This window comes from Triticum aestivum, chromosome 2D (genome assembly GCF_018294505.1).
Source record: "Triticum aestivum cultivar Chinese Spring chromosome 2D, IWGSC CS RefSeq v2.1, whole genome shotgun sequence".
Lineage (NCBI taxonomy): Eukaryota > Viridiplantae > Streptophyta > Magnoliopsida > Poales > Poaceae > Triticum > Triticum aestivum.
The window spans coordinates 214,136,601-214,144,437 of record NC_057799.1 but is presented as its reverse complement, the minus strand read 5'-3'; the positions used below and the strand labels follow the sequence as shown (position 1 = coordinate 214,144,437).

General features: G+C 42.9%; 3 long non-coding RNA genes across 8 annotated transcripts; all 3 read left to right on the top strand.

Moving 5' to 3' along the window:
- The first annotated feature begins 1,088 nt into the window (after positions 1-1,088).
- LOC123049195 (uncharacterized) lies at positions 1,089-3,738 on the top strand. Of its 3 annotated transcripts, none has more exons than XR_006423473.1 (6): positions 1,089-1,167; positions 1,881-1,968; positions 2,509-2,877; positions 3,031-3,100; positions 3,398-3,514; positions 3,707-3,738. It is a non-coding gene; the product is annotated as an uncharacterized lncRNA (long non-coding RNA). The 3 variants fall into 3 exon arrangements; XR_006423471.1 differs by having other exon boundaries at positions 2,509-2,886; XR_006423472.1 differs by lacking the exons at positions 1,089-1,167; positions 1,881-1,968 and adding an exon at positions 2,095-2,120 and having other exon boundaries at positions 2,509-2,886.
- A 117-nt stretch (positions 3,739-3,855) lies between these two features.
- LOC123049192 (uncharacterized) lies at positions 3,856-4,863 on the top strand. Of its 2 annotated transcripts, none has more exons than XR_006423466.1 (2): positions 3,856-3,880; positions 4,409-4,863. It is a non-coding gene; the product is annotated as an uncharacterized lncRNA (long non-coding RNA). The 2 variants fall into 2 exon arrangements; XR_006423467.1 differs by lacking the exon at positions 3,856-3,880 and adding an exon at positions 3,887-3,920.
- Positions 4,864-5,383: 520 nt separating this feature from the next.
- Positions 5,384-7,144, top strand: LOC123049194 (uncharacterized). 3 transcript variants are annotated; one of them, XR_006423470.1, is made up of 3 exons: positions 5,384-5,441; positions 5,559-5,696; positions 6,407-6,757. It is a non-coding gene; the product is annotated as an uncharacterized lncRNA (long non-coding RNA). The 3 variants fall into 3 exon arrangements; XR_006423469.1 differs by adding an exon at positions 7,105-7,144 and having other exon boundaries at positions 5,392-5,696; positions 6,407-6,693; XR_006423468.1 differs by adding an exon at positions 6,787-6,934 and having other exon boundaries at positions 5,392-5,696; positions 6,407-6,693.
- Positions 7,145-7,837: the final 693 nt, after the last annotated feature.

Genomic DNA, 7,837 nt, shown 5'->3' with positions numbered 1-7,837 from the left:
TGGTGGAGACTTGATGAGGTCATTGAACCGTCACTTCAACTAATGTGTAGCAGGGCACAGGAAGTTGTTCCTGTGGCACCTACACCAATTGAAGTGGAAGCTTATGATAGTGATCATGAAACTTCAGATCAAGTCACTACCAAACTCATAGGACGACAAGGATGCGTACTACTTCAGAGTGGTACGTAATCCTATCTTGGAAGTCATGTTGCTAGACAACAATGAACCTACGAGCTATGGAGAAGCGATGGTGGGCCCGGATTCCGATGAATGGCTTGAGGCCATAAAATCCGAGAGGATCCATGTATCTCTACTCCTAATGTCTCAGTTGGTAGTCTCCGTTCCAGGTTTATTTTCGTCCCACCTCACCCGGTTTTTTTTGGTACCTACTCCCACCTCAGGCTGACCCGCCACGAACCCAAAAAACCACATACCAAGTCCTCCACCAGCCCCCGCGCTCTTTAGGTCATAACAGCTGATCGCGCCCGAGACAAGCGTCGAAGAAAAAATCTACGACGATTAACCAGCGATAAAAAAAACTACGAAAATTAACCAGCAAAAAAAACTCGCACGTACGAGCGACGTCACATGCCCTCGAGCGAGAACGACTCGCACGAGATCCCTTGGTCGCCGCCCTCGCACTCGCATCCTTCGCCGCCACCCTCGCACATCAAGCTGCCATCGATCCCTGCGCTACTACGGGAGCCGCCGCCGATCCCATTGAGGAGCCGCCGCCGATGACGGGAGACGCCGCCTATCTCGTTGAGGAGCCGCCGCCGATGACGGGAGACGCCGCACGCTGACCTACCCCCTCCCCAATCCTTAGCATCGCACCTCTTCCCGTCTGGCGCCTCCTACCTTGGCTGGGCGGTGGCCTCGAGTGCCTCTTCTTCCCCAATGAGGCCTCAACCAACGACGCTGCACCTCGGTGATGACTCCGCCCCACGATTCCCATCGGTCGGCGCCTCGCCAGCAGTGACCTCCCCCTCCATGTATCCTGTGATCCGGTCATGTGCCACCGCCTCTCTAGGCGCTTAGATCCAGGCTTCCAGAAGGGGATAGGGGTGGAGGTGGCAGCGGAGGGGACAGGGATGTGGACCGGAGAAACTACATGGTGGAGGCACAACAAAGCGTTCAAGCACGGCACCCCATCGCATGCAGCTGCAGGTAACTACTTCCCTGAGTCTCCTTCGTAGGTGTGGTCACTCTATTTCCTACTTGTGCAGATCCTAACTGGTTGTAACTCCGTTCATTCTCTTCCTAACAGTAGTTCGTCAGCCACATTGGACTAATCTAATGCATTCGAATTGCCTTGGTGTATGAAAATAACGATATAGGCTTGATGTGTAGAAGCGCATAGCTCTTTATCTAGCCTAATCTGAATGTAGCTTATATTCTTAATCTTTTTATGCACACTATTTTAGCCAGCGGCAGGTGTTGGGCACTTTGAGGTATGCAAACCTTCTCAGAGCAAGGGGAGCAAGAGTACCGGTTCTGCATTTCTTATCTTCATCACTCAAAATTCCCAGAACTAATCGTGAGCTCTTGCTTTGATACAGAACTAATCTTGAAGGTGATAGCCCTGTTTCTTCCCTGTTTTAGATCAACCGTTCTTCTTTCTTCCTTGGAGCTCCACTGTTTTGGATGAACTAGACTAACCCTAGGTAATTGATTAATTTCTCATGAAAATAGAATTTAGATGAGAGTGAAATTGAACTGGAGGGTGCTTAATTCGCCATTTGTTTCTGGATGGAGGCTGCATTATTTTCTTTAGGAGAGAACCCCTTTTCCGTACTATACTCTGTACTTCATAAGGACCTAAATCCCTCTCAATAGTCTTGCAAGGTGAACTCAATTTTTTTTTGTGCTTAATTGTGTAGAAGGGATGAAGGTCATCCACGAGGTGTCTCAAGGTGAACCCCGTGGTACCCGACCAAGTGGCTGGAGGGAATGGTGTATGCTCACAAGGTACGTGATTTAGCTGTGCTTCTGACTATATGTGTGCTCATGGCCTCATGGGTTCTGATATAGCTGCGCTGGCTATATTTCAGTTTGTATAGACCAATTTGTTTCACTCGGACAAGAATCCCATGAACCTTAATGTGGCCTTTAAGTTTCAGGTACAACATTCTCTTCTGCTCTGTTGCGTCGCGTGCTCCACCCCTGTACCTTATGATTCATGAGTTTCCGGTGACAAAATGTGTTATATTTGTAGAGTCGATGCTTTAGGAGAGGGAAAAGCAGCTGCCCACGCAATGGTTTTCCAGTTATACTCTTTAAAGAATTTGTAGGAGGATCCATTGATTTAAAAACACGTGGAAAGCATTCAGTTTAGTAAATATTGTATATACCCTTCCCCTGAAAAGTTTGATGTTGTTACTTGGGAAAAAGGAAAATGCCCATAGATCAAATCCTTTGATACATTGATTACTTTTTAGTTATGCAAAGTTTAAACTTCAGTCATGCTTTATTGGTCATTTTTCCCCAATAAATATCTACCAACTGCAGGTCCTTGGGGTTGGATGCGGCAACTCGCGGCTCGAAGACAATCTTTTGTGGTGGGGCGTCGCCGCCGCCGGCGGCACCTGCATAGACCGTATCGCTGGGAACGAAGAGATGCTCCCCTGATTTGGAGCTGTAGAAAGGAAGTGGTTGCAGACACAAAGTGGGGACACACAACTCCCAGTCATAATATTCTTTATCTTGGCTCGTTGTTTGGGGATGGACGCATCAATCTGATGGCGCTCTCCTCCATGCCAAACGGATCCTTGGTTTGGAGGCGCGCGGCGCCGACGATGACAACCTTTCTATCGACGCAAGGGCAGCAGGAGCTCATGACGCTGTTGATGCCACCACCATGCATGGGGTTGATGCAAGGTGGGACAAGTATGTATACCAGGCAAAGTACTCAATCTGTTTGGCATTTAGCTTTTTGATTCTGTTTTTAGTGAGCTTGATTCAGATAATTTGTTTACCTGATGCCTTCACTCCAGGTAATCTATTTGTCTGACATTTTGCTTTTTGATTCAGTGCGATCACTAATGGGGAGAACATAAAACTTCAATTGAGGGCACTGTGATTCTCTAGCTACATGTATCATGTAAGTAACGTCTTTCCATGAATCTTCTATTCATTATATAACCTCTCAGGCCCTTACAAAAGTATCTTTGTTGACTCAATTTCTTTCTGCTGATTCTTATAGGGTCACCAACCACACATGTAAAAACCATGTCTCCCTACTGTAATTTGATGATTTATTTACATGTGGCACAGAATAGTTCAGAGTTCACTCCGAGAAAGAATTGCTTTGCATGTACATTTGCTAAAAGACAGATGTGCTGAACTTTCGACGGTTCCGATTGGTCGCTGACATAACCTTTCCTCTTTTCATTGATAGGTCCAAAAGAGATCCTTATTTCACCTTTGTTTATAGGTATTCAACGTGAGGAATTTTATACTTTTGGAGTGGAGCTATCAAATATATATTATGAGTTTCTAAAACATCTATTATAAGGTAAAATCATTATATACATATTATTTTATTTATGTTTCATGTGAGCCGAATCTACCGCAGCCATATGAAAGTTTTGGAAGGCACAGCTTATTGCATGATCACGAAGAAATTATTGGATAGTTCATCATTTTTATGTTTGTATGAACAAGGATTTTTGGTTGTTTGGCCTCACAAAGGTTCTTTGTTGAGCAGGAGTTGAACAGAGTTTCCTCTGCCCCGGCAGATTCTGAGAAAACCAACCAGCAGAGAACATGAACAAATATAGTGACGAGAAAGGGTGGAGCCGAGTACACCACACATGGATATGATGGTCTCCCCTATGTTCTTTTTGGCAATCCAGTTAATCACTGACTCAACTTTGTATGGGTGAACTAACAAGCCCGTGTTATGTCTTCCCTCTTTCTTTGTAAGTGGATGATTTCAGATTGCTCGTCATTATTCAACAACTATACTTGTGATAGAAAAATGTGCTAAACTATAGTACTCCCTCCGTCCCATGATAAGTTTCGCTATACTTGTGAAAGATTAATGTATATTCTTCTAAAGTTATAATACATTCATGGTCTGTGTATATCATTTGTATGTTGCAAACCTGAGTCGGGCAGGCAGCAACTGATTTCTTCATTTGCTATCTTTATATTCTTCAAAGCAATAAAAGTGTATGCGCATTTGGTGAGATTAGGGGAATGTACTGACAAGTGACAAGCATATTTCCTTGCGTGTCGTCCTCGATGCTGCTTCCTTAGTTCACACAGTACATTTCTTAATCACTTTTGTCGCAGATGTTTGACACATCCAACTACCATGTTGATTTTCTGATCATTCTTTGGTCTGGACTATATATGATATATGTATTATATCATCAGCACAATGTGATTCTTCTTCTTCTTGCAGGGCGCTTCCGATGCACAAATGGTGGCGGTGAAGCAGCAGGCCCGAGAGAGCGTGCAGGGGAGGAAGGAGTTCCTGGTGGAGGTGCTGATACTGGCGGTGCTCAGCCACCCTAACTTCGTCAGCCTGATCGGCTTCTGCGCGCAGGGGACAAGCGGCTGCTGTTGTACGAGTACATGCCCTTCGGCAGCCTGGAGAGTCATCTCTTTGGTAATACTTCTCAAAATTATTTAGACTTGCTAATAGAGCATTCGATGTTTAGCTTCTGCCAATCTGTACATTCTGTTCTTAGATTTATTTTCCCTCAATACCTTGTTTAGTACAAGGAAGGACTGATATTATTCCCCAGCCAGGGTCGTTGATTATTGTTTATTTTATCATAGTTCAGTGTTTTTCATCTGAAAATAGATTCAAATGTGTACAGAGTAAGGGTCGTTAAATTTTTATCTATAGTCCTTCATCACCATCATCGAGCCGCTGGAAGGTGGGAAGCAGAGAGGATGTGTCATAGGAGGATTCCATCAGATTAGTTAGAAATTAGAATGCCGCTCAACCTAGCATTAAGGTTGGTTGAGCCTGATGCACTAGCACATTGGATTAGTTGGAAATCAGAATGTACGATTAATTATTAGAGAACTATACATGCAGATTACTCATGTGTGTCTCGGTACCATGATTGCATAGGAAACACGTTAATTATGTAAGAGACGATAGGAGTAATGACATCATAGCTCGGGCGTCTTGGGAGGAAAGTGGCGTCGGTGGTGCTGAGCCAGAACAAGTTCACTGGCTCTCCTTCTACCTGCTGGAGCATATGGACGTGTCACGGAAGCCCTTCGTCGGGCCGTTCCTGTTGGCGCTACTGTCTGTCCAGTACCTGAGCATAGCCGGCAACAGGTTCACCCAGGCGCTATCCGACAAGGGTCCTGCTGGGACAACCTCCGGCTTGTCGACCTGATGGGGAGCATCCCCCCCCCCACTATCACCATCCTATCCAACCAGCCGCCAAGCATCTACTACTGCTCCCACTGGATATGTAACCCATCTGACTCCCTTCGCTTCCTGTTCTTCCCTTGATATTATCAATTTGTGTGCAAATGCTCTTTTTCAGTAACTTAGTTACGGACTCTGATTTTATTCTTGTTTCATGTAGGCACTTATATATGAATAGCGTGCATACATCTGCACAACTGCATAACAGTCACAAATGATTGTTTTGTGAATCTGCAGAGAATCTAATTATCCATGTACGGCAATAGCCAGATTAATTTGTTTACCCAAAATTATCAAGGTGAATTCCTTGTTCTCGTTTTCTCAAGTCGATGATGCATGCCAAATATCCTACCACTTTACATTCGCTCTCTTTAAATCATTCATCTATTTGATCAGGAAGCATCTTGCTATGATCAATAAAGACGGAAAAACAGTGCACACAATAGACGAGTGGCTGAGTACAATGAGCTTCTTTTATAGTCATGGATTATTCATGTGTTAAACAAGTTCTGCTCATCGATTAGTTATTATCAAACCTGTGGATTATGTTTTTACTATAATTTATGATTTAATTTGTACCTTGCAAACTCGGCAAGTAAAAATATCACTTATTTAAGAGCCGAGAGAGTGTTGTTAAAATGTGTCTGATTACCTTTTAAATGTTTTACAAGATTCAGCGATATATGAGTATACTTCCATGTCTACTTGATTTCTATACAGAATATGGAACCAGATGTAGCGAAATGTTTGCATACCATGTCTGGATTCAACAAGCTATTTACTGATGGCTGATTTTTAAGGATGTCTTATGAAGTTGTGATTCTGCGAGGAAAAGCTCGTGAGTGGAATTATTCAGTATGGTGCTTGTGATGTTTCCTTCATAGCTCTTTTACAATCAGCCATTCCTCTATTATTATTCGTAAATGGTCCTCTAAATCCTAAATACAAAATAGATTTTTTGTTGCATTCATATGTGTGTTACAATCTATTTCTTTCATATTTTTTCAGCGGTTCCATTATATATATTCACTTTGGAAGGCAAAAATTATATGTTGGCTGGTTGCCCGAGAAATCAAAAAGGCTAAATCTTGAGTTGTATGGAGCATGGTCATTTGCTTGAAGTTTCCAATGGACTGTATATACCATTGAATGAGAGGAATTATTCCATGAGTGTGGACAAATTGAGCTGATCGATTGATTGAGAAAATATTGTGTGGATGTTCTCAGATCTCCTTGCTCCACTACTCCTTGGATTATTACCTTTGTCCATATATTTTGGTTTATCTGAGCTGAAGGTAACCTTCTTAAACTATCCATAAAAATAGTTCAAATTGTTAATTAATTGTTTGCTTAATTGTGTTGTCTATATATTCTTTTGCACATAGAAGATATAACCTGCAAATCTGCACATGCTTTTGCCAATGTATCCATCCTGATATTTCTTATAATGTGGAAGTTATCAGAGCCCTTTTTTAAGCATCCACTTTGAGTTCACCGGTGGCAGGTAGCTTGTACAATACTGAATTTTCAAGGTAACAAAATCAGTTATGCGTTGCAGCAAAATCGAATGTGGTAGAGAAAATATTCAGGCTTCGTAGCGAAACAATGCCTCTGTTAGGATAGTACACCCAGATCCCCGATGCATTTGGTTTATTATGATGTATTGATACTGAAGTTTGTACCATATCTTGAATTATGATTTTCAGCAGTGATAATATACTCTAGATAAAAGGATGGACACATAAGATTGGGACATGATTGTGGCCGCTGTACTTCAAGAAGGTGCGGAGCTACGGTGAGCAGCAGGTTGCATCGTCATGGTGGTCGCCCTCGACCACGATGGTGTGCACACCTTGGCACCAGGAATTGGCTTGGGACGCCGTGGAGGAAGAGAGAAGGGGGCGGGCAATGTTGTCGAAGGGGCCGGGGGGATGACTGTGAGAGTAAGGTGTGGGCTGAATGTCATGGTGTTGAGGGGGGGCTGTAAGAAGCCGCGGCGGGGATAGCAAGCCGGGAGACGAGATGTGAGTAACAGCACTATGTCATGTGGCGAGAGAGTAAGATAGTGAATTGCATTTTTAAGATAAGAATAAAAGGTGATTACTTTTTTTTGGAAAAAACGATGGTTTGCTATGAGAGAAATGTCACATACTTCTTTATATAGTAAAAAATATCACAAATCCTAACAAGTTATTTCTTGAGAATAATTACTAACAAGTGATTTACAGATGAGTCTACATGTTATTAAAATTGGGATGCGACTCACCCTACTAAAAGCGGTCACCTGCTTGCATGTAGCAGCTGACCGAATAAATATATACTCCTTCCGTCCCAAAATTCTTGTCTTAGATTTTTCTAGATACGGATGTATCAAGAATTTTGGGACGGAGGGTGTATTATATATGAGCTTTTTTAAGATATGTATATGTTCACTTTTGT